This window comes from Rhodamnia argentea, chromosome 1, assembly GCF_020921035.1.
Source record: "Rhodamnia argentea isolate NSW1041297 chromosome 1, ASM2092103v1, whole genome shotgun sequence".
NCBI classification, from domain to species: domain Eukaryota; kingdom Viridiplantae; phylum Streptophyta; class Magnoliopsida; order Myrtales; family Myrtaceae; genus Rhodamnia; species Rhodamnia argentea.
The window spans coordinates 19,199,729-19,225,382 of record NC_063150.1 but is presented as its reverse complement, the minus strand read 5'-3'; the positions used below and the strand labels follow the sequence as shown (position 1 = coordinate 19,225,382).

The 25,654-nt window shown below is 39.8% G+C and overlaps 1 long non-coding RNA gene across 1 annotated transcript; it reads right to left on the bottom strand.

The window, feature by feature from the left end:
- Positions 1-625: 625 nt before the first annotated feature.
- On the bottom strand, positions 626-21,140 carry LOC125312890. The gene is made up of 3 exons (XR_007196966.1): positions 20,963-21,140; positions 20,680-20,827; positions 626-1,050 (listed from the first exon to the last, which is right to left on the bottom strand). It is a non-coding gene; the product is annotated as an uncharacterized LOC125312890 (long non-coding RNA).
- Positions 21,141-25,654: the final 4,514 nt, after the last annotated feature.

The window sequence follows — 25,654 nt, the reverse complement described above, 5'->3', positions numbered from 1 at the left end:
AATCGATCGATAATAATAATTAATTATTATGGTTATGGTCAATTAGCATGACAGTAATTAATTAATCCAATTATAATTAATTAAGTCCACCTTAATTAATTAACCCAACAATCATCAATCTACTCGGCTTCGACTAACTATCCCGCTCGCGATCAAATCCAGTAGAGTCTACCAACAACTAGCCACGATCTATTTTATCCAACCAAAGTTAACTTAACTAATTGTGATCATTTAACCTAACTAGAGTTACTAACCTAACCCAAGCATAGTTAACTAACTAATATATGATTAACACTAATTAATCTATTCCTAAACGCAATTAATGACCTAACCGTGGGTTAGCGGTTAACTCACACTAAATGGCTCGAGACGACGGTGGCGACGACGACGAAGGCAGGGACAACGGTGGTGCCGGAGAAGCTTGAGGGCTCGAGGGGCGGGTATGATCACGGGTCGGCTCTCACGAGGCTTGAGGTTCTCGCTGGTTTGGGCATCAGGCTCCTTGGGGGTCACGGCTGACCAGCCTTGGCGGCTGATGGTAGTAGGGCAGCGGCGGGCTGGCGGCCAGCGAAGACGCGACGCGGCGGAGGTGAGGGTCGGGGCGGAGCAGGTGGTTCGAGTTGCGTGTCGTATCCTTTGACACACTTTTGTGGACCAATTCCAGGCAGCGTCGAAGATAGCTCTCATCGAGAGCAACCAGATGCTTCGGGATCCGAGTACTTAAGCCGAGAAGTCTTTGGGCAGTCGCATCCTTCACACATCTTTCACGGCTTTGTGATTGGCTGACATTTAGTACAAGGTTATCATCCATCCGCTTTGCCACGGTTTTTGGAGAAGTCGAAACAATCACTGGTCGACGAACAGACCTTCTTTCTCACCCCGCTTCGTGAATCTTCTTCCTCTTGCACATCTTTCTCAGTAATGACAGATGAGTTCACCATGTTCAACCTCCAGCTACAAAAGCAAACACTAACGTGTGCATCGAACTGCTTGGGACGATGAGGCGTAGCATTTCTGAACAACCATATTCTCAGCTAACATCTGAAATCACTGGTCCAGAAATATCCAAATCAGATAATTTGAAAAGTTTTAAAACTTCAACAAAAACGATATCTCTCATATGAGCAGGTAATGATTGGCAGATCATGGTTGCAAGTATATTCGCCAATACAAATGCGAAACTCAAGAAAAGAAAGATGATTGTCAAGCTCAGACAAAGCCTAAATTGAGAAACTAGTGCAGAAAAACAACAGCCTTCCACTTCACTGAATTCTAAGGGGAAATGACCTTTAAACAGGCAGCAAGTAACTCTTTACCCTGATTAGGCAGAAAGTAACTCTTTGCCCAGATTTAGGAAAATAACAGAAGCAAGAATCTTGAATGTGTCGCGACCTAAAAATTAGCTTTTTCAGGTTAACGGATTATTAGGTTAATTAGATTAACTAACCTAATTCGGACTCTCCCAAGTCCTACCGAATCGCAACTTAGGTTCAATTACACGCCAAGATTTTAAATTGGAGCCGCCACTAATCTTTTATGGTAGGTAGATTAGAAACCTAAATAAAGTATTCGGGAGAAAATACTTTATTTCATACGAACCAGAGATTAAATGGATTCGGGGACTTGGTTACATTAACTTTTCAATTAATGCCCTTTCGGCACCCGATTTTCATGAAAAATCCTTAGTTTGATGATTTGAATTAATTTTTTTTTGGGATTTTCTTTTATTAAATGCAATGCTAATGCAATCTACCTATATGACATGTGAGATGTAATGACATGGCAAAAATACGTGACATGGCATAATGACGTGGCAAATATGCATGACAAGGAAAATATAATAATGCAAACTAAACTATAATGCTATGCAACGTGGATGGTATTTTTTGGTATATTTTTGTATATTTTCGGATTCATGAAAAAATAAAGGTAAAAACTACCCTAGCGTGAAGTAACATCTAATTTAACTTAAGAAATTGATTTCTCAAAGTCCTAATTTTATTAGACGTTATTTTCATGCAAAAAGTGAAGAGAAATATGATTTAGCTTAAGAAAACGTGACATCTTTTTTTGGGATTTTTTAGGAATTTATTTAAACCATGAAAATAATGAAATTTGAACAAAAATAAACAATATTGCCCATAAAACACCTTTAAATCCGAAATTCCGATTTTTATTCACAACATCCCCCGAGATTAGGGTTAGCAAGTGAATATATTATAGAATTACCGTCGTCCCTATATACATAGGGCAAACCTTGAAATTCTATTTAGGAATTAGCGATCCGCTCCTCGAGATCGAGGATTTGATATCTAATTCACACGTACGGCCACGATCGTACTTCGAGATCGAAGTCATATGTTGCCTTTAATGTACGTTTCCCGAGGGACAAGGCACAAATGGGGAGCACGTGTTATTGGCAAGATTGTTTAAAGATGTGCAAACTTTATAACAGTAAAAAAAAAAAAAAACAAACAACACGACAAAAATAAAGTAAAAATAAGTCCATTGAGCTTGAATTTTCGAAAATTCAAAGAGGGGTGGCCGAAATTGTGAAGTGAGAGCCCACCTTTCCTCATCCAAAATTTATTCAATTTTAATTTTAGAAAATTATCTTTGAGGATCAGAAAAATTAATTTTCAGATAATTCTAAAAAAAAAAAGGGCAAATATTCAATGAGCTCAAACTTTATCTCTAACAATCAAGTGTCATAACCAAAAAAAAAAAAAAATCACAAGATGAAACTTGTTCGACCAATAGATAAATATCCGCAATAAATCACATGTTAGAGATAGTCCTTAAGATCAGAGAGCACATCCGTAGCACATGAGATAACATCAAACAACTACGAGATAATATAATCCAAACGAACATGATGGCTCAAGGCAAGAATTATCTCTATTACACATAACAAATCTGATCATGAGGATATGTGCACGCCAAGAATCTGTTTTACCAAAGTTTTGTCTCTTTTTTTTTTGTGTTGGGCCGATTGAATAGCTTATTATTTGGAAGAAAGACATATTTTCAAGTTCAATCTATCACCCATAGAATTCAATTCATGGATCAATTTGTCTAAAGAAAACAAACAGGTTCTTGTATATATAAAAAAAAATCAACTTCCGGTTCAAGCAAGCATTCAATAAAAAGGTTTAATTTTTCCTTTGCTTAATTGCAAATCACACATGTTCAAAGGGATCCAAGAATGACAATGCAAATTTCCAAGCAAATATGCATAGATTAGCAATTAAAAGTCCAGAAAAATTACCTCTTGAGCAAATTTTCAGCAAACTTTCAAACTAGGATCCACGCCCAAAGACCTGTGCTTTTGAATCCGATTCACCACCAATATATTTCGAACAATTAGATCTGGACAGCAGCGAAGAGATTGAGCGGCAACCGTGGTCTGGCGTTTTTTATCAAACAGAAATTTCTGGTTTCACCGGAACCGAATGGCAGTGGTTGGAGACTTCGGGGATAAGCGGCCGATACGCACAAGGGCTGCTGGTCGGCGAGGATCGTGGTTGTTTCACAATGGAAGAGAGGTCAGCAGCGATGCGTTCGGTGAAAAGAGGAGAGATCGAAGAGCCCAAATCTAGCTCGAATCGAAGAGGATTGTCTCGACCGGTGGGGGAGAGAATCAAACTCTTAGATTTTCTCACGTTATGCTAGCTCTATGTGTGCTAAAAAATAATAAGAGTCCCCCCTTTTTTAAATTCTGACGTGAGTCCCCCTTTTATAGGCAAAGTAGTCTTGGATTCTCAAGGAAGAGCCCCCGATTTCGTTAAGATATTGTAGTTTATATTGTTTCTTCCACCTCCTTCTACTTTCCTCTTTCTCACGTCCATGGACACATGAATTTATTCTTGAGAATTCTTTCTTTCTTGTTTTAACACAAATTGCAATGCCCTTTACTGACCGAATCATATATTTTCTCTCTTTAGATATTTCATTCAAAATCCACATCCTAAATGATAGTATTCTTCCCAAACCGTGAACCACTTATGCATGAGAGTGCAATCTTTCGCAATATATGGCCATGTTCAGAAGATCAATGGCTTGATTCTCACGTTCATGCGGGCATGTGGGCAAGTTTTAATGATTCTGTTAGTGCACAATTTTCCTTCATTTATTATTTATTCTTTTTACCAACCAATTCTTGGACACATGTACATTTTCCTTCCAATTTTTCCTTTCAATCAAAGTGCAAGCTGCACGGCCAAGAAATCGAATAAATTTTAGAAGAATTGCACTGACTTTTTTATTGTATTTGCCCTAGGGATAGTGCTATTTTTTCATTGGGATTTTCGGAGCGCACATTCCCTGCTCCCATGGACTTGATAAGTTTAAAGTTCCGCTGAGCCAATCTCAAACATGATTAACTAAGTTCTGAACTTACATTTAAGCATGTTCATTGCCAGTCCAAAAATGTGCAAATTTATGCAAATGCTCCTCCTATGTGCAACAGATGATTTTTTGTCGATCCCTAATTTTCATGTGAAAAACAAAAATTAAAATTTAGGTGTCAACAACCGCCCCTCTTTGAGTGGAAGTTCGCAGAGGTTTTGCTCAAAGACCAAAATTGAAACCTAAATTTTGCAAATTCAAGTAATGAAATATGATATTTTTTGGCGAGAGTTTTAATCCCATTTTTTTAATGCAAAGGAAATGATGCATGATGTGCAAGACTATAAATAACATGCACCGTAGCTTCTCTTTTTCCATATTAAAGAAGCTTGCACATGGATCGCATATGAGAATACATGTTTTACCGGATACCTCATAAGTTGACAATTCCCTTAATTTCCAAGCTTATAATGCGAGGATCTTAAGGTACCGGGCCCATCTATTATCAGAAACTTCTCCCCGATGCGAGATGACGCAAGATCCGTAATGAAGAAATGTGCTTGAGTTATGGTTCAAGCTGCACCATCTTCTCTCTTGGGGCTGCCATCGTTTAGTGAGCCACCGTGAATTTGAAAATGCTTCTCGTGACCTCCTCCGTTTTAGCGGGTCACGTATCAGCTGAAAATGTCTCTTGAGACCACCTCCGTTTTAGTGGGTCATCATGAGTCGGTAAAAATGTCTCTCGTGACTCCTCCATTTCAATGAGCCACTGTGAGTTGATAAAATGTCTCTCGGGACCACCTCCGTTTTAATGGGTCACCGTGAGTCGGTAAAATGTCTCTCGTGACTCCTCCATTTCAATGAGCCACCGTGAGTTGATAAAATGTCTCTCGGGACCACCTCCGTTTTAATGGGTCACCGTGAGTCGGTAAAATGTCTCTTGGGACCACCTCCGTTTTAATGGGTCACCGTGAGTCGGTAAAATGTCTCTTGCGACCTTCTCCGTTTTAGCAGGTCTCTCCGTATAAATGCAAGAGATGATGTGACGCCTGAAACTTGCCAATACGATTCACAAAAAGAGTGTGATACAAACCTTATTAGTACGCACACAAAAGGAACATGTCACGCGCGCCTTATCGCCGTGAACATAAAACAGGTATGTCACACGAACCTTATCGGCGCGAACATACTTAGGGATCAAAATGACAACCAAGGTTAATTTGGAAAAGGGTTCGAAAAACTTACCTGGACTTTCTGAGCAATGGTTAAGGAATAGCTAGGCCGATCGCATCATACCTATTCATTCACTTAAAATAAAGCTGCAAATAATTGTGTTCATAACAAAAATGCAACATCCTAAGCCAAAATTTGTTCATGTTACCAAGCTTCCACTGAAAATTTATCAATGAGGAAATTTGTCCGATCCTTTCGATAAATTTGATTAAGTTGAATGAGGAACCTTCAATCAGAAAGGACTTTTCACTCGCTCTCATGAAAAGGCTTTTGAAACCCCGGCCATTAATGTGGGCATGAGAAACACTCAAAACTGTCATCATCACACTCGACAAGGGTCTAGGTATTCTCGCAATTAGTATGACCGGACCAATCCATGCGGTCTTTTGCAAGGACCGTAATTCGGGCTCGGTCAAAGGTTGATCAAAGGGGACTCACAAGAGTCATAAGGCTTAGAAGTGAAATGAGATCTTCATCAGCTGCATCGGGTTTACAAGTCGGGAACCCCGCAAAATGAGATAAAATGATCTTGCTTGCACTTCTTCGAGTGACATTTATAAGTATTTGAAATCCTACGTTAGCTCAAGTGCCTTAATCTGAAAAGACTTCGGTAAGGGTTGTAACGTAGGTTCGGGGTAGGCTTGGAAATGAAAGGCTTATTTATAACAAAAGAGGTGTATAAAGATGAGATCCGTGATCATTCATCTTTGTCGCTTTTAAGCATGGATGTCGTTGCGAGCGAGCAACTTCTCTCGATTTGCATAAAAAATGACTATCCATGACGAACATATTGTGAGCCAATCCAGTTGAGACCTCCTTCCATTCAAAGATTCACTTTTTTTTTACGGCAACGGGCCTTTTCTTTAAGGCTACACTTGTTTTTCCCTTCTTTTGGGTGCACAGAATTTTCGGATGCCCCAAATTTTCTACATGGTGAGCCTTTGCTTTTCTTCCCCCTACTCCCATTTTCTTCCGGGCTTCTTTTTTTTTTTTTTTTTTAGAAAGGGGGGGTTTCATCTGAATCTTCTGCATATTTTGCCGATAGATCTTTTTGAGTTTTACTTTGCCCCAAGGCACTTTGCTCATTTGTCGGATGATTGGGTTATAAGAAATGAATTCGCCGCTCAAATTGGGTTAAGCAATGGATTAAGTGTGTATGGTACATGAAGGAAATGCTCTTCGTCATGTCTAAGGCACTTGAACTAACATAGAATTCTCATGTAATAAATATACTTGAAGATTGATGCAAGTGAAAGCAAGAAAATTCTAGTCATTCTCCGAACTTTTCATGAATTGCCCCAATGTGGGGTTATTCTGACAGGGGGTATGAAATGAAACCACCGTTCAAGGGGTTGAGCAAAGGACAACCCGTAGTGTTTGGATAGAGGAAATGAACGCCTCATATTATCTTGGTCGTCATACTTTTCGTGAGATAACTTTTACCTTGTGAGTGTGGAAATCTCATATTTCTCACTGGGAATTATGATATGGACGTGTATAAGAAATGGCTTGCCTTTCATCGTTATGATGTTCCTTATTCAAAATGATCGGTTTAATAGAATCCGAGAGACTACCCGATTGAAACTACCTCACGGTGAAGATCGGTAATGCAAACAAGAACAAGCGGATAAACAAGTGAAAGCAATGCATCAAAATAACTTAATCCAAATGTCAGAGCGAATCAAGCATAATACTTCTTTATAGCATCAGAATTGACTGGATCGGTGAAAACACGACCATCCATTTCTGCTAGGATTAAAGCACCGCCCGGGAGAACTTTCTTCACAACGTATGGGCCACCATAATTTGGAGCAAACTTTCCTCCGAGAAGTGGAACAATGGGCAAAAGCTTTCGCAAGACAAGCTCTCCTACTTGAAAATGTCGAGGTCGAACTTTCTTATTAAAAGATTTGGCAACCCTCTGCTGGTAGCATTCGCCATGACATAGAGCTCTAAGCCGCTTCTCGTCAATCGGGTTCGGTTGGTCCATCCTTTGCTGGATCCAATCTGCGTCAGTCAGCTTGACTTGAGATAGTATACGCAAGGAAGGAATCTCCACTTCAACCGGTAATATTGCTTCCATTCCATACACAAGAGAATACGGGGTTGCCCCCGTAGACGTTCGAATCGAAGTCCGATACGCCATGAGGGCAAACGGCAACCTCTCATGCTAGTCGCGATAATTCTCAGCTGTCTTGGCCAATATCTTCTTGATGTTCTTATTAGCTGCTTCCACTGCTCCATTCATCCGAGGACGGTACGGAGAAGAGTTCATATGCTTGATCTTGAATTTCTTGAGCAGTTCATCGACCATCTTGTTGTTCAAGTTTGAGCCATTGTCGGTGATTATGGCCTTGGGTGAGCCGTATCTTGCAATGATGTCTCGACGGATGAACTTCACCACATTCCGTGTTGTGATCGCTAAATATGATGCGGCTTCAATCCATTTAGAAAAATAGTCAATTGCCACGAAAATGAACCGATATCCATTAGATGTTTTAGGATTAATAGGGCCGATTACATCAATGCCTCACATAGAAAACAGCCATGGCTCGGAAAACTGATGTAACTCATTCGGAGGAACATTAATCTTGTCACCATGAATCTGACACTTGTGACAGCTTCGAACATGTTGAATACAATCACTCTCTAGGGTGAGCCAATAATAGCCCAACCTCATGATCTTCTTAGCCAACATGTGGCCATTCATGTGTGGACCACATATCCCTTCATGTACCTCCATCATTAGACGGATCGCTTCGGTAGAGTCAATGCACCTCAGAAGGACAGAATCAAATGATCGTTTATACAAACTCTCTCCGCTCAAAAAGAACTTCGAGGCCATTTTCTTTATTTACCTTTGATCGAGTGTGGTACTTCTCTCGGGAAATTCTTGCTTTTGAATGTAAGTTTTAATATCATGATACCACGACTTGCGGTCGGGTTCGTCGGTTACATCCATACAGTATGCCGATTTTTTCAACACCTTGATCCTTAGTGGCTCGATCTCAAGTCCATCGGTAACTTGCAACATTGAAGACAAGGTAGCTAACGCATCGTCGAACCGATTGTGAGTTACGGATAAATACTCGAATGAGATATCAACAAATTCCTCCACCAACTCATCCAGATACACATGGTAGGGTAGCAACTTAGCATCCCGTATTTTCCATTTTCCGATAGTTTGGAGGATAATTAAAGCGGAATCTCCGAATACCTTGAGCCGAGTTATACGCATTTCAATTGCTGCTTGCAAGCCGAGAATGCACGCTTCGTATTCTGCTATGTTATTTGTGCAAAGAAATACCGGTTTTGCTGCCATAGGATAATGTTGGCCACCAGGGGATATTAGAACCGCTCCAATGCCCGACCCGGATAAATTTACAGCTCCGTCAAAATACATGGTCCAAAAATAATCATCTACCGACATGATTCGATCCTCGGGATAATAGGTGTCATCGTCCCGCCTTGGACTTTCGGCTAGGACATCAGCTACGGCTCGTCCTTTGACCGATTTTTGGGACAAATACTTAACATCAAATTCAGAAATGAGAATTTGCCATTTAGCAAGTCTACCGATCAATGCAAGTTGATTCAACAGGTACTTGATAGGATCGCATTCCGTCACCAGGAATACCCGATAATGCAAAGTATATTGCCGAAGTCCGTGTAGCACCCGGACTAATATCGTGCATGTCTTTTCAGCCTCGAGAATAATTCATTTCGAAGCCGTGAATTTCTTGCTTAGATAGTAAATAGCTCGTTCTTTCCCATCCTCGCGACTTACTTGAGCTAGCATCGCACCCAAGGATTCGCTATTGATAGTAAGGTAAAGGATCGGAGGCTGCCCCGGCGTTGGCGGAACAAGTATGGGGGGATTCATGAGATGTTGCTTCAGCTTTTCAAAAGCCCCCTTGCACTCGCTATCCCAATTGACTAGCGCATTCTTTTTTAGCAACCCGAGAAACGGCTTAGCGGTTTCAGATAATTGAGAAATGAATCGAGCGATATAGTTCAGCCTACCCATGAGGCTGCGAACTTCCTTGATCGTTGTCGGTGGCTTGAGTTCGCAGATGGCTTTTACCTTAGATGGATCGATCTCGATACCTCTACTACTTACAATAAATTCAAGCAACTTGCCCGAGCTAGTGCCAAAAATACATTTGGCTGGGTTGAGCCGCAACCAAAACTTTCGAAGTCTCTTGAATAGCTTTGTCAAGGTTTCAACGTGATCTTCCCCACGCCTTGTTTTTGCAATCATGTCATCGACATAAACTTCGATCTCATTATGCATCATGTCATGGAACAAAGTGACCATAGCCCGTTGGTACGTAACTCCAGCATTTTTGAGACCGAAGGGCATCACCTTGTAATGAAACAATCCCCATGGTGTAGTGAATGTGATTTTCAACTTATCATTAACGTTCATCGAAATCTGATTGTATCCAGAGAAACCATCCATAAATGAAAATAGTTCGAACCCAACTGGTCTGTCGATGAGTACATCAATGTGTGGGAGGGGAAAATCATCTTTAGGACTAGCCTTATTCAAGTCTCGGTGATCGACACGGACCCGAACTCGACCGTCTTTCTTTCGTACCGGTACTATATTAGCAATCCAATCAGAGCATTCGGTAGTCTCGATAAATCCCACGTCAAGAAGTTTTATAACTTCTTCTTTAATCTTCTGTGCCAACTACGGCTTAGCTCTCCGTGTCCTTTGCTTTATGGGCTCAACCGAAGGATCGGTCGGTAAACAGTGTTCAACGATTGATCGATTGAGACCGGGCATATCTGCATAGGACCGGGCGAAGATGTCATGGTAATCCCTCAACGGCTTGGTCGGACGTTCAGCTATGTCTTTAGGAAGGTTCGTCCCGATCTTAACTTCTCTAGGGTTTTCTGCATCGCCTAGGTTGATTGAGATAGTTTCTTCACCGGTCAAGGGCTTAGCCTCCTCGTGCTGTTCGAAATCCCGACGAATTTCCTCATAGTCCGGATTGGACTCATTTAGGTCGTATACTTCTGAATCCATTAGATTTCCCTCCTCATATTTGCCCCTGAAACATAGAGTAGCAAAATCAAAAGGACAAACATGGTTTAATTATTCGTTCATTTTTTGAAAAATTGAGTGTTTCCTTTGATGAATTTTTATTTTCGAAGACCTCGGGACGAGAATTCTTGACGAAGCCCAACCCTCGGTGCCTACCATAGATAACAGATTGTTTGATCGCTGGTTATCGTCATTGGGTTGGTTTGGGGATACTTCGACAATATTCAAATAATTTAATGAAGAACATCCGTAATTTTATTGATAATGAAATCAATGCATTACATCTTATTGGAAGGAAAATTGAAAAGTGCAACATAGAACTGGAATGAAAATCCTAAGAAAGTGACACAACCAAGACTCCTAAGAACTAGAAAATCCCACGCAGGGGATTGCATAAATGTAAAGATGTTACTCTAAATCTAAACCCTCCAATGAATCGTCAAATATGGCACCGACGGATGGCCTTGGGGGTCTAGGCACCATGTAAGGCTCCTCTTCGGGTACTCCATGAACTTGTATGAGATCTTCAAATACAGCAGCAATGGTCAAATCATCGAACCATCCAACAAGATTAGGGACTCCAACATCGGCTTCATTGTCGTCCAAGTCCATCGGCTCGGCCACAACATCTTGGTCCTTCGGCGAGTCGGGGAATACAATTCCTAGATCAACTTCAGATTGAGTAATCTCATTGTAACCACCGACCACTCCAGCTGATCGGAAAGTGGTGTGCAAAGGTGGTGGCAAAGGATCGCATTCCAGCTTACCGCGGCCCATTGCACGTCGCATGCTATGCCCGGGACGGCCATGTCCTTGGTATCCCAAACCAGCCGTATGGGACTGGCCTTTGAGTTTAATTGGGTTGCGGATCCCTTGGCCATACCGACCTAAACCCTTGCCGGGCTCAAAACCATTGCCGATCATTACCTTAGCTACCATAAGAGAGGCGGTTGACATTTCGGGAACATGTAAAGGACTTTACGGTGACGCATGAATGGTCCGCACAAGCTCAAAAGCATGGTAAGAATCTTCCTCATTATGAGCTGGCTCGATGTAGGGGATAGCCATCTCGTTAAAAATCCGGTGATCTTCCTCACCATGGATGATAACCAATTTCTGCTCAACCACGAATTTGATTTTCTGATGAAGACTTGACGGCACGGCTCCAGCGTTATGAATCCATGGACGTCCTAGCAAGAGGTTGAATGCAGATGGGATGTCTAACACCCGAAACAAGACATCGAACAGAGATGGTCCGATCTGAATCTCAATATTAATCTGCCCCATTACATTCTTCTTCATACCATCAAATGATCCGATAGAAGTCTTAGCAGCCTGCATTTTGGCGAGATCAATCCCAAGGCGATTCGGTGTGGCTAGCGGGCAAATGTTTAGCGCCGACCCATTGTCGATGAGTACTCGAGCTATATAGGTTTGCTTGTGCTTCACTGTTATGTGCAAAGCCTTGTTGTGGCCTCGTCCCTCGGCGGGAATCTCATCATCGGCGAATGCAACCCGGTCCTTTAGAAGAACGGCCCCGACAAAATTCTCCAGCTTATCCCGATCGATGTTCTCGTGTACGTGAATCTGACCCAATACCTTCATCAAGGAATCTCGATGCTTTTCGGATGATTGTAAGAGCTCGAGCGGGGAGACTGGGGCTGGCAACTTTCGTAATCGATCGACAATGCTGTACTCACTCGTCTTGATCACGGCTAGAAACTCCTTTGCATCCTTCTCATCAACCTGTTTGGCCGACCGATCATCATTGTAGGTACGCCCGGACACGGTTATCAAGGCAAGGTCATAGGACCAAGGAACCGCCTTATCATCTTTATAAGAGAACGGCTGGGGTGAGGTGATCATAAGAGTCTCGGGTATCACAATCCCGAGCTCATCATCAAACGCATCTTCTAGTGGAGGCATATCGGCTAGCTCTGGATCATCCTTAATCAGATCAGCCACGTTGTTTCTTCCTACTTTGATCTCCGAAAAATGTTCAGATTGGGACATGGTCAAGGCGGCGAACTCTTGATCCCAATCAATAACGATTTGTGATACAGTAGCTATCACTTATGTCTGACTTGTCCGGACTATCAATCCGTCTTTGATCAAACTTGAAATTCTCTCCCTTAACTGGTTGAATGATAATGTTTCCCCACCCCGATAATAGCCGGCTCTAACCAGGGCATTAAAAATATTCGTCACCTGGACTTTAAAAGCATCTATCCGTCTGGGCTCGGCATTAAATATGGCACTCACCTTGCACGAGTGATCGGGCAAAGGGTTATTTTGAATGTTCGGTTGAGGGTTACTTTGGAAGGAAAATGCTCCAGATTCGAGCAAGTCTTGGATCCGATTCCCGAGAACGTTACGGCTATCCGTGTCGTGCCCCGGCTCACCTCGATGATACTCGCACTTCTTAGTTGGGTCATACTTTGCATAGCTCATATAATTTAGTCGCATGGGCTCGGTTGACAGCAAATCCTTTTTACGCAGGACGGCCAGAACACGGGAGAGAGTTCCAGGTAGAGGTGTAAATTGCCGGGGCGGATGTGCGTTCCCCTTCTGTTGTCGTACATTGAAGTTGGCTTGCTGCCTATTAGGGATCTGCACCGCCGGTGTCGAGCAATGGGTTTACTGCGCATAGGTCATGTTAACCTGGGGAGCAGACTCCTTGTCTTTCTTGACCGCGAACCGCTTATTACTTGTGCTAATATCGCCGTACCACCCCTTCTTCAGGCCATTTTCCACCTCCTCAGCCATTGAGATGAGATGGCTGAATGATGTTGCAGCAGTTCCAAGAACGCGAGATCGCACTGCTTGGGGAAGGGTGGAGACAAACAATCTCATGAGCTCGTGTTCAGGTGGCACTGGTTTCAACCGGGATGCCACATTCCTCCATCTAGTGGCATATTGCTTAATCGTTTCACCCTTCTTGATTTCGATTGCTCCCAGATCTTCCCTAGTGATGACGACATCAATGTTGGAACTGAAGTGTCGGACAAATTCGTTGGCCACCTTCTCCCGTTCTTCCATGCCGTAGATCTTGTAGTCCGTGTACCACCTCATAGCCGCATCCTTCAAACTAGCCTGGAAGGTTTGAACCATCGAGGGTCCATTAGTTGTGTATTTGTTCATCCTCGCCTGGTACATTTGGACATGCTGCACTGGATTGGAAGTGCCATCGTATTTCTCGAAGTCAGGCATCTTGAATTTCTCCGGAACATTAACCTTTGAAAAGGCATCAAAATCAATCTGCGGTATGTTGTGCGTTCCCTCTACTTCACGTATCCTCTGTTCCATCCGGGCTAGGAGCTTGGCCGTCTCATCATTTGGTCCCGTAGCCACGGGGCCGGCATGGGGAATTGGGATCAAGGGTGGCGCGCTCGAGCCTATGCCCGTGACGATCACATCTTCTAACGGCATTGTCTGATAATGGGCAGCTTCCGGAGCTTTGCCGGAATTATTCGCCTGAGGAATCAGAGTGGAAGCAATCGGTGGCGGAGTAGGGCTAGATAATTGAAGCTTAGCCGTGAAGCTTGCCATCATTTCCTCCATCTTTTGGGACATCATTCCTTCAAATCGCTCGGTTAAGGTGCCAAGCTGCTCATTCAAAGCCTCACGGACCGCGGCGTTGATGTCGGCCATTCTCTTTGCGACCGATCGAGTAAAGTGCGGATGATCCGTGATAGATTACCTGCATGACGCGATAATATGGTTAGTACAACACACAAGAGAGCTTGGGTCGATCCATGGCTCAACTAGACTCACGAACATCACATGACTAGACTCATGACCTTGATGCAGGGGATCTCTGTTTTTCGTCGGGTTTTAGAGAAAAATTCGTGAAAAATCATCGAATGGTTGAAACGATGTGAAAATTTACAGACTTGTAGCCAAGAGGCAGATGAACAATTTTCATGTTGAGCAAAGAGGCTGGAAATGAACAGATCAAATCAGTTTAATGTGTCTTTCCGAAAAAACATGTTCAGAAAACTGTTCTGTCCGCCTATAGTTAAAAGAACGAAGGACCCTCTTAAATTGTGAATTTAATTCTGAAATTTTGTAGGCTGATATTTGAAACATAGATCTACAACTTTCATGTTTGGAAATTTATCAAAACGGCACGTTTACTAGTAGTAAATCGCAAAAAAAATCTGTAGTCTGAGAACGTGCGAGATTCCAGCCTGCTTTACTCCGGCCATTAATTCTATAATAAATAGAAAACACACTGGATTACCACGGAATTTTCCAACACAATGGTTCAAGATCTTATGAACACTTTTCATTTGAAGTGAGGAAACTGAATACAACAGGAAAAGGGTGTAAAAATTCTTACAGCACAGCAAGGTCAGAATGAGAACAGAACTGTTTTATTTATCTGAAAGTGCAATTAAAGGATAACAAGCCTAACACTTGACGAAAGTTTCCCTAACAAGAGGCCTAGAAAATAAAGAACATGTCCAGACATCGAAAAGAAAATTAATTAAATGTAAGACCAATAACCAAACGACTCGATGACGATACGATCTCGATTTACTACTTCAAGAGAGCATTCTTGTTTTTCAACCGTTTCAATGCCCGTGTCGCCTCTGCCGCTTTCCTCTTTGCCCGCTCCAATTCCTGCGTGAGATCTTCCACTTGAGCATGAAGAGTAGCCGTAGGTCGCACCTCTGGGATTACCGGTCGTAAGGCTTCAGGAATTGAATGCTTCTTGATGTATTGAGGGGTGGCATGATATATCTTTTCATTGCCCAGCAACTCCTTCCTCGGTAGCTTGAGCTTGGATGGCCGACAAAAATCCCACAATGAGCGGATGGTAATCATTGATTGTTCACGCTCCGGGACCTTGACGGTGAAGTCGAGCCGAACACCTTCGGCCTCTAGGGGTGGTGGTAAGGTCTGGACAACTCCGTATTGACATGCCACCCGTAGTGGATAATACTTAGTAGCTCCGGTGAATCCGAGCAAAGGGATTGGTCTTGAACCAGCGCTTGCCAAACGAGCCATACCTATCTTGAACCAACTAGCTTGCCAAAGGAAACCCCTAGGTTCCGGATCCTCTAACAATCCTATCCACTCACAAAAATGGTAATCTGGAATTTTATCCTGTTTTTCTTTGAAAACCATAATCGGGGGAGAAAAATTTCTGAGCTTTTCGATTGTTACAAGATTTTGACATCCTTTAATATGAGAAAGGAACCATATTTGCAAAAGCTCAGCCGAACCTTTAAAAGTACCACATTTATCTCGCTTATACTTGTTCAAAGACATAAAAGTTTCCGCCAATATTGCGTTGACGAAATTTTTCTCTTCACAAACTTGTTGAACAAAGTAAGCTATCCTTGGGTTAATCGAATTTTTACAATGTGGAAAGATTACTAATCCAAAGAAAGCCAGCAAGAAAATTTTCCCTTTTTGCAATGAAATAGCTTGATTAAAACATTCATTCAAGAACAAGAATGAGCAATTCCCGTAATTAGCTTTTAAATTTCTTTGAACTTCAGCTATTCCAATATTCAAAAATTCAACAAGCAAGAGTGGAGGGTCAGTACCAATATATGGACTAATAGGTTCCGGATCTAGGGACTTTCCAATGAGCATGCTATATTCCTCTAAAGTAGGGGTAAGCTCATACTTACCAAATATAAACATCGAGGTCTCGGGGCACAAAAAATGAGCAATCACCTGAATAAGCCCGATATGGACCCGTATCTCACAAAAGTGCACCAAACGCCCCAATCTGCGCTCCACATAATCTCGAGCTATGTTGTCCAGTTGGGTAAACCAATTGCCTAGTCCCTTCTTGGGCATTGGAACAGTTCGGATGTTCTTGCATTCCATGCGCTCCATGAAGTAGTAAATCGAGACACGACCAACCTAATTGCCATGGACCGACCGAAATAGTACACGAGGATAAGTAATTTGCACGAAAAGGATCAGAAAGCTTACCCACCAACATTATGACATTACACGGACATGCGCGTGACGGGTGTCAGGTGTGTGCCTTTTTTATGATTTTTTTGAAAAAGTTCGAAATCTTAAAGACAAACCGTACCAAATTAAATTGGTCAATGCTCAGCCTTTAAGAATTTCATTTAGGTCGAGGGTCCATTCCATGCTATGAGATTATAGCTAGGTTGGGTGATCCTCCGTACCAAAGCTCGGGATCGAAGATGGGGTCACCCATTCCTCGTGATTGAGGCTAAGGAGATTCCCAATCTTGATACCATCCTAAATTTTACTAAGGTTTTGAAAATGGTGTAGTGCAAACAAATGAAAATTCATGCACTAGAGTTTATGATTCCCAAGATATTAAATTACAATATGACACAACTATCAATCATTCAAAACAAAGGTCGGATAGTCGGAAAATCAATATAACAATTAACACCCAAAGAAAAAAAAACGAACAAATTACAAATCCAAATCATCAATCAAGGAGAATCAACATGAAAATCACTTAGGCTTAAGTCCACCAGAATTTTTTCCGAAAAAATTACGTCCCCGATGGAGTCGCCAAGCTGTCGTGACCTAAAAATTAGCTTTTTCGGGTTAACGGATTATTAGGTTAATTAGATTAACTAACCTAATTTGGACTCTCCCAAGTTCTACCGAATCGCAACTTAGGTTCAATTACACGCCAAGATTTTAAATTGGAGCCGCCACTAATCTTTTATGGTAGGTAGATTAGAAACCTAAATAAAGTATTCGGGAGAAAATACTTTATTTCATACGAACCAGAGATTAAATGGATTCGGGGACTTGGTTACATTAACTTTTCAATTAATGCCCTTTCGGCACCCGATTTTCATGAAAAAATCCTTAGTTTGATGATTTGAATTAATTTTTTTTTGGGGTTTTCTTTTATTAAATGCAATGCTAATGCAATCTACCTATATGACATGTGAGATGTAATGACATGGCAAAAATACGTGACATGGCATAATGACGTGGCAAATATGCATGACAAGGAAAATATAATAATGCAAACTAAACTATAATGCTATGCAACGTGGATGGTATTTTTTGGTATATTTTTGTATATTTTCGGATTCATGAAAAAATAAAGGTAAAAACTACCCTAGCGTGAAGTAACATCTAATTTAACTTAAGAAATTGATTTCTCAAAGTCCTAATTTTATTAGACGTTATTTTCATGCAAAAAGTGAAGAGAAATATGATTTAGCTTAAGAAAACGTGACATCTTTTTTTGGGATTTTTTAGGAATTTATTTAAACCATGAAAATAATGAAATTTGAACAAAAATAAACAATATTGCCCATAAAACACCTTTAAATCCGAAATTCCGATTTTTATTCACAACATCCCCCGAGATTAGGGTTAGCAAGTGAATATATTATAGAATTACCGTCGTCCCTATATACATAGGGCAAACCTTGAAATTCTATTTAGGAATTAGCGATCCGCTCCTCGAGATCGAGGATTTGATATCTAATTCACACGTACGGGCACGATCGTACTTCGAGAACGAAGTCATATGTTGCCTTTAATGTACGTTTCCCGAGGGACAAGGCACAAATGGGGAGCATGTGTTATGGGCAAGATTGTTTAAAGATGTGCAAACTTTATAACAGTAAAAAAAAAACCAAACAACACGACAAAAATAAAGTAAAAATAAGTCCATTGAGCTTGAATTTTCGAAAATTCAAAGAGGGGTGGCCGAAATTGTGAAGTGAGAGCCCACCTTTCCTCATCCAAAATTTATTCAATTTTAATTTTAGAAAATTATCTTTGAGGATCAGAAAAATTAATTTTCAGATAATTCTAAAAAAAAATTGGGCAAATATTCAATGAGCTCAAACTTTATCTCTAACAATCAAGTGTCATAACAAAAAAAAATCACAAGATGAAACTTGTTTGACCAATAGATAAATATCCGCAATAAATCACATGTTAGAGATAATCCTTAAGATCGGAGAGCACATCCGTAGCACATGAGATAACATCAAACAACTACGAGATAATATAATCCAAATGAACATGATGGCCCAAGGCAAGAATTATCTCTATTACACATAACAAATCTAATCATGAGGATATGTGCACGCCAAGAATTTGTTTTACCAAAGTTTTGTCTCTTTTTTTTTGTGTTGGGCCGATTGAATAGCTTATTATTTGGAAGAAAGACATATTTTCAAGTTCAATCTATCACCCATAGAATTCAATTCATGGATCAATTTGTCTAAAGAAAACAAACAGGTTCTTGTATATATAAAAAAAAATCAACTTCCGGTTCAAGCAAGCATTCAATAAAAAGGTTTAATTTTTCCTTTGCTTTAATTGCAAATCACACATGTTCAAAGGGATCCAAGAATGACAATGCAAATTTCCAAGCAAATATGCATAGATTAGCAATTAAAAGTCCAGAAAAATTACCTCTTTAGCAAATTTTCAGCAAACTTTCAAACTAGGATCCATGCCCAAAGACCTGTGCTTTTGAATCCGATTCACCACCAATATATTTCGAACAATTAGATCTGGACAGCAGCGAAGAGATTGAGCGGCAACCGTGGTCTGGCGTTTTTTATTAAACAGAAATTTCTGGTTTCACCGGAACCGAATGGCAATGGATGGAGACTTCGGGGATAAGCGGCCGATACGCACAAGGGCTGCTGGTCGGCGAGGATCGTGGTTGTTTCACAATGGAAGAGAGGTCGGCAGCGATGCGTTCGGTGAAAAGAGGAGAGAACGAAGAGCCCAAATCTAGCTCGAATCGAAGAGGATTGTCTCGACCGGTGGGGGAGAGAATCAAACTCTTAGATTTTCTCACGTTATGCTAGCTCTATGTGTGCTAAAAAATAATAAGAATCCCCCCTTTTTTAAATTCTGACGTGAGTCCCCCTTTTATAGGCAAAGTAGTCTTGGATTCTCAAGGAAGAGCCCCCGATTTCGTTAAGATATTGTAGTGTATATTGTTTCTTCCACCTCCTTCTACTTTCCTCTTTCTCACGTCCATGGACACATGAATTTATTCTTGAGAATTCTTTCTTTCTTGTTTTAACACAAATTGCGTTGCCCTTTACTGACCGAATCATATATTTTCTCTCTTTAGATATTTCATTCAAAATCCACGTCCTAAATGACAGTATTCTTCCCAAACGGTGAACCACTTATGCATGAGAGTGCAATCTTTCGCAATATATGGCCATGTTCAGAAGATCAATGGCTTGATTCTCACGTTCATGCGGGCATGTGGGCAAGTTTTAATGATTCTGTTAGTGCACAATTTTCCTTCATTTATTATTTATTCTTTTTACCAACCAATTCTTGGACACATGTACATTTTCCTTCCAATTTTTCCTTTCAATCAAAGTGCAAGTTCCATGGCCAAGAAATCGAATAAATTTCAGAAGAATTGCACTGACTTTTTTATTGTATTTGCCCTAGGGATAGTGCTATTTTTTCATTGGGATTTTCGGAGCGCACATTCCCTGCTCCCGTGGACTTGATAAGTTTAAAGTTCCGCTGAGCCAACCTCAAACACGATTAACTAAGTTCTGAACTTACATTTAAGCATGTTCATTGCCAGTCCAAAAATGTGCAAATTTATGCAAATGCTCCTCCTATGTGCAACAGATGATTTTTTGTCGATCCCTAATTTTCATGTGAAAAATAAAAATAAAAATTTAGGTGTCAACAGAATGATCTATTGAAAGAATTCTGTAGCAAATGATTGAATTTCACCCAAGAAAGAGCCAGCTCAGCTTCTCTTCAAAAACAGGGGATTAATCCCAAAAAGAGAAGAACAATTTGGAACACTGCAAGAAAATTTCCTTTGGAATGGAGCATCTACATGAGCTCCAACACTTCCACAAAAAAGCATTTAACTTTCGAAAATGCTTAAAGCAATACACACCCTTTTGCCTTTGGTCCCCTAGCCCACGTCCATCCACGGAAAAGGACATAGAAAAAAATACAAGTCATACACAAAAACCCACAAAAAGTTGGAGACTCCCAAAGCCAAGTTGAAACCTACTCAATCCTGTAAAAACAGAAAGACGAAGACTTTTCAATTGTACCTGAAGAAACGGATCCAAGAAAGGAACCACCAATGCTCGGCTCGTGTGTGTTGCACCACAAAACAAGAACCACCCTTTTTTAACCCCCAAAAAAGCAGAGAGAGAGAGAGAGAGAGAGGATCCAATCCCCTTTGCTTTCTGAGCTTATCTACGAGAGCAAAATGAAGGGTACTGTTATCATCACCAACCAAACACAGAGAAATTGCCCTTGTGAAGAGAGAGACAAAGTAAATAGCGGAGAATGAAATATTATAAGTAAAGAAACCGTCAGCCGTGGATGTACCAGGTTCTTCCTATGGTTGTTGAACATGAACGTGAAGCAGCTAAAGGAAGGATTTTTAAGAAATTTTTTCCTTCCTTTTTCCTGACTTTGAAGTGATCTTTAATTGACCGCAGAGTGTAAAAGGCGTCAAGAGTTTCAACAGGGAAGGTAGAGAGAGAAAGTGACAATTAGCTGAAAAGCAAAGAGAGCTGCAATATGGTGTAAAGGGTGCACAGAATCTGGTAATTGTAAGCGACGTTTTTGGTTGGAAAAAAAGTTTGTGCCCAGCTTAATCCCAAAACGGTGGGTCATTCGCCGGATCCATCCAATCATGGTGTCCCGATTCTTTTATTCTTGCTAGTGCACAACAAATGAAAGATTGTAAAAAGGCAATGTCTTTGTAAGTCCCCTATTGAATCAAGGCTTCCTTTTTTTAAGAAAAAATAAGAATGACCCGTAAAGTATTTTCTTAATGTAAAACAACACAAATGGTCTCTCAACTTTGATCTAATATATAATGTGATCTCCAAATTTTTAATTCATTCAATACGGTCCCTGAACTTTAACACAATGTGTAATGTGATCCCTGAACTTTTAAATTTGTTCTATATAGTCCATGAACTTTTGGTACATATTTTATAAAAATATTCGATGTTATCGCTAATCTTAAATTAATGGAAAGATAGTTCAAGGACTCCATTGAATCTGTACCAAATGTCTATGGACTACATTGAATAGATTAAAAGTTCGGGGATCATCATTATATTAAAGTTCAGATGCCAAATTGAACAGATTAAAAGTTTACGAATCACATTATATATTTAGTCAAAATTAGACACCATTTGTGTCATTTTCCATTTTCATAAAAATAATTTATCGCTTGAAATAATTTGCCAATGAAAAATATGTTCATTAGCAATAACAATTTCTATCTTAATATTTTCGGGAACATAAAAATATTTTTTGTTCATTTACATTTGAAATCGATACAAGCCATCATTTTCGGGAAAATATTTTATAGATCATTTTTTTTTTTTTGCGAAACAAATGAAGTCTAAGCAAACACTAACGACCACCTAAGGGAATGCCAATACTAAGAGCAAATATTCTCCTAGCCAATCATCGCCTTGGATAATGTGCTCACATGTACTTGCGTTGGTGGATTTACGGATCCTAACCAACCCATGTGTAGGTTAACATGTGGGCTAAGTTGGCGAAAACTAGGCTTCACGTTCAAAATCTTTTGTTTTCACGTGAAGCATAATTTTGCGACATCGGACACTTCGAAACAAATGAAGTCTAAATTTGTATAATTTCATGTTCGAAAGTTGCAAGTATCAAACTTGTTCATTGTGATCTTTACAACCGAATTCATAGGAAATGTAGATACCGTAAGCGTAATTTCTCTTCTAGACATTGTCATGCAAGCAACATTCAAACCTCCTTTATCTAAAAAAGTATGTCAGTTTAGGAAAAAAGGAATGTAACATAAACTGAAGTGTCTTTGAAGCGGATGGCTGAGTTATGTGATTGTGTTTTACTACGAGTAAAATATCGAGCAAAAGCGTCAACATCTGTCTGGAGTTTGTCCAAAGAAAAGCAAGGAGGAGACAGACAATGGGTTTGCTGGATCTCGAAGATATGATATAATAATTCTAAATGTAAGTGGGACGAACAAGACAATGGATGAATTTCAAATTTTGAAATTTCATACATTTGACTCCTTTAAAAAATATTTAAAATTCCTAGAGACCATTTTCACGAATTTTATATGTGCATATTTTGAGTAAATGTTGTAAGAAACCTCAAAATTGTTTTAGAAAAAGGCACACATGATGTAATTGCTGGTGATTGAGTTTGATTGGTAAAGCTCCATCTTTTTTTTTCCTCTTCAACAAAATCTAGTCTTGGATATGCAGAGAGAATCAACGCATTTGGTCGATTTGGTTACATGGGAACTAACTTGTGAAACAGGTTTGTGGTCCAATTAGTACAGCCTCAAATAACTTGAAATGGCATTTTCCCTTTTCCCACGCAATTACTAAAATATAAGAAAAACACACCAACCCTTTCTTTTTTCAACGATTGATAAAAGAAAAAAATTCTACTAATTCAAGTGTGTAGCCGATTTCAATAGAAGCTCGAGTCATTAGAGAAGTAAAAGCACAGCACGCATCTAAAATGTACTAATGAAAACGATGCATCCATACATGGAATCAAATGGACATCGACTCGATACAATACATAAAAGTGCTTATGCAGAATTCATTGTTTTACATACTGTTGCTGTATCAGATCTTCCCTGTTCACATCCGCATCAATTTGAACCCAATGCATGCAAAATGCCCCCACAATTCCAAATAACAAATATTTCCCTGCACCCATTTTCCATGGGCTTTGAAATAAATTATTCCCTATAAATTTTTGAAGCAAATTCAAATGTTCAGAGAGAGAGAGAGAGAGAGAGAGAGAGAGAAGGGGGGTGAGCTGGTGCGCATGATAGATACGGGTCTCCATAATGCAAGTGGAGAAACAAGAATAATTTTTTTGAGCACTAATATTGACTTTTGGTTTCTTCTCCACGATCCGAGTGGTTTTCCCTTTCGGGGCAATGTGAATGCAGAGAACCGGAAGAGATAACGTAGTGGAGGGTTTCAAGCTCAAGCAAGAGCTAAAATTAACAGAGAGAGAGATTCCCAAACGATAAGTCCCGCAAGTCACAAGACATTCCCTGTGCTGCATGTTTTATTCTTTCGGTGATAAGTTTACATTTGGTTTTATTTCCTTTTGGTTTACTCTTAATGTTTTAATTTGAGTTCTTTCAAATAAAAATAGAAACACACCTAAACTGTTTTCAACTTACTTTCATAGTGCATTTTTGAGAAATAAATGATTTTGAAAATATTTTTTATAAAAATGACCGCTCATGTAACTTATAAAAATGTATGATCGAAAATAAATTTCATCATCCACAGATTTCTTAGACATAAATTGGAGAAAATTACCAAAAAAATTTTAAACCTATTGTAATTGTATCAATTCAGTCCTAAACTTTTTTTTTGCCAATTTAGTCCTTTTGGCCGGCACTGACGTGGCAATTTTTAATCATATTTTAATCAAATCTATTAACTTTTTCTTATTTTATTTTGTTTTCTTTATTATTATTATTTTTTTGGCTTAGGGCCGGGACGCCATCACGCGGCCCTGGGCTAGGGTTGCGATACCCTCGCCAAATCTGGCTAGGTGAGGATGGCAACCCTCGCCCCGGCGCGGCAAGGGCCACGACGGCCTCGCTTGTGGCCAACGCTAACACTTGTTGGCCCCAAGCTAAAAAAAAGGAAAAAGTAATGAAAAAATAAAAAAATAAAAAATTATAAAAATTCTATATATTCTAAAAATAATTAAATTGCCACGTCACCACCTATGGGCCAAAGTTGACCGGAAGAACTGATTTGGCAACAAAAGTATAGGATTGAATTGACACAATTACAATATGTTTATAACTTTTTTTTTTATAATCTTTCCACATAAATTGTTATTGATAATGAAAACATCTTTCATTAACTAATTATTTCAAATGATTATGTTTTGAAAAATATTTTTTAAATCATTCTTTTTTCGCAAAACAAATGGAGCCTTAAATTCATCTGATTGTCAGGTAAAAACTTTTCACAATATTTTAATAGTTAAAATACTTTTTTTGTGAGTTTCATTAGATAATGTTTATAACGTACTTATCAAGCAATCGAATAAAGTTTTCAATGCGTTGAGGGTTCTCCTAACACATTAATTGCTCCCCTAATATGTCATTGCTTTAAAAAAGAAATGTTTTCCTTGTTTAGTGCGTAGAACAATTTCCCTTGAGGAAGATCTTACTCAAATCAACGCATAATTGAAAGGAAAAGTTGAAAAAAATAGGTTTTCACCTAATGTCGAATGATTTTAAAAGTAAGTTGAAAATGGTCTAGGTGTTTTTTTTTCCTAAAAGAAGTCAAATTCAAACACTAAGAGTAAACCAAAAGGAAATAAAATTGGATGTAAAATACTTTTCTAGTGAGTTTCATTAGAGGGTGTGCATGAAGTACTTGTCAAGCAACCGAACAAATTTGCGATGCATTGAGGGTTCTCCTAACACATTAATTACTCTCCTAATATATCGTTGCTTTGAAAATAGAAATGTTTTCCTTGTTGAGTGTATAGAACACTTTCCCTTGAGGAAAATTTTACTCAAATCGACACATCATCGAAAGCAAAAGTTGAAAATATAGGTTTTTGCAAAGGGTTCGGGCATTCAAAGGATCATTTTTGAACACCAATCTTACTTCCTCGTCACGGACTTAGCTCGAAGTTGAGCACTTAAACACAACAGTGTTGGGCCATGACAAATAGCGACCGACATGTGATAGTGAATCCCGTGCCGTTTCAACATGAAACTTGTCCGTTTGAGTTTTTATCGCAGCTTTTAGATGCTTTTCGAACACTACTTCTCCGATTTTGCGGGTTATCTACAAGTTTTTTTTTTCTTTTTTTGTAAATTTATGAGATCTCCGCGAGAGACTATGAGATAAGAACCATGTCATTGTTGAGTGTAGTTGCAGGTAGGGCCTGGCTGCTTGAGATATTAGACTCTGTAATTCTCCATTTGTTTGTAGTTAAGTCCTCATTGTGTGTGGACGGAGGTTATATAATTAAACAAAGGAAAGCACGGTGCAT